This window comes from Embiotoca jacksoni, unplaced genomic scaffold (assembly GCF_022577435.1).
Source record: "Embiotoca jacksoni isolate LCO1_2020_lvr unplaced genomic scaffold, fEmbJac1.0.p SCAF_65, whole genome shotgun sequence".
In the NCBI taxonomy this organism is placed as follows: domain Eukaryota; kingdom Metazoa; phylum Chordata; class Actinopteri; family Embiotocidae; genus Embiotoca; species Embiotoca jacksoni.
Window position 1 is genome coordinate 1450267 of NW_027185420.1, and position 1616 is coordinate 1451882.

Genomic DNA, 1616 nt, shown 5'->3' on the forward strand with positions numbered 1-1616 from the left:
GTCCGGGTGGAAACGGTCGGGCTGCCAACGTTCTGCGCGTTCGTCTTCTTTCGCGTGTTATGGCGGGTGGCAATCCAGCCTTACCGCCACCTGCTGTACGGGAGTGTGGACCAAAGTTACCGATCCCCTTCCAAACCAACAAAAAATGAATAAATTAATTCAAAAATGTAGTGCAGTTTTACATTTTTCTTGGTCAGATAAAACAAGTGCAGACCAAATGTGGTGTTCTGTTAAATTGTCCACAGACAGTAACATCTTTCTTTTTAAAAGTCTATTCTATTTCTAATACTTACGAGCAGGAAACTGAATATGTAGCCTCAGTAAGGTTTAAAATATAGCTACCAAGTTTTAGCAAAAAAAAAATAGTCATTTCAGTATCCTGAACTTAAAAATAATAACTGAGAAATACATCATTAAACGAATGTGTATTTATTTAAATACCCTTCCGATCACTTGATGAGTATTTGTTTTCATTATTTAGCTGGCCTATATTTTATATTAATTTGAATGAAACAGGAATAAATTCTATGGAGCCAAATCGGTGCCAAAAGTTTTCAAAAAAAAAAAAAAAAAAAAAAAAAAAAAAGGCAAATTGAAAAACTAAAATTGAAAACTGAAAGTTCAGGATTTGATCGTGTACAATGTATTTAAACAAACAAAAAGAAGAAATCGTGCGAGAAATTATTTTTAAACTTGAACATAATTTTAATTAAATTTTTAAATTATATTGAAGAAACAAATTCTTTCCCAAATCTTTTTTCTAAGAAACATATAGAAGACAGGCTAAATCTCACTTTTTAACTCTTTCTCATAGATATTCATGTGATCCATAAATATTATAGTTATACATGATTTACCAAATGAAAGAGTAAAGTCTTTGGCATATTTTCAGATTCATCACATTTTAAGATCTTACCTCAGAACAGAATGTGGCCCATCAGTGGGGGAAGATGTCACAATGAAAATAAAAACATGACAAATTCATAATTGTTTTTTGTTTGTATATATACATTGATATTATATATCAATGTCTGAAATAAAAGAGCTGGAGAATAATTTCAAAACAACCTTTAAAACAGAAAAACTCTGATCCAATCTGCATTTTTATTCTCATATTGGCCGATCTGACGAAACAGAAATTCACTTCATGTAAAAGTGAAGTAAAAAGGAGCTGCAGTTATTTTTTATAATCTTTTGTATTTCTTCCTTTCATTTAAATCGTGTCAATTCATTTCGATTGATTTTGAGGTTTGGACTGTTTCTTTACATTACATTTCATTTAGCTGACGCCTTTATCCAAAGCTTCTTCAACAAGTAAGCCTTGTGAAGGGTTCATTTTCAGTTCAGGGTGTCTCTCATTGTTTGTATAAACCCAATAATCAGTCAGTCTGTGGAGAAAATAAAAATCAGACTGAGTCGAGCTGTAAAAGTAGTTGAGACTGTTGTCCTGAATTAAAAGTAATGACAGAACACAAGTGTTTTACTGCCATCTGTCGGCCACATGTAGTCACTACAGAAACCGTTTTATCACGACCTTCTGTGAGCTGATTTGTCAAAGAGGCAAATAGGCACTTCCCATTGGTTGATCACTGTGACGTCAGCGCGCACTGGTTTGA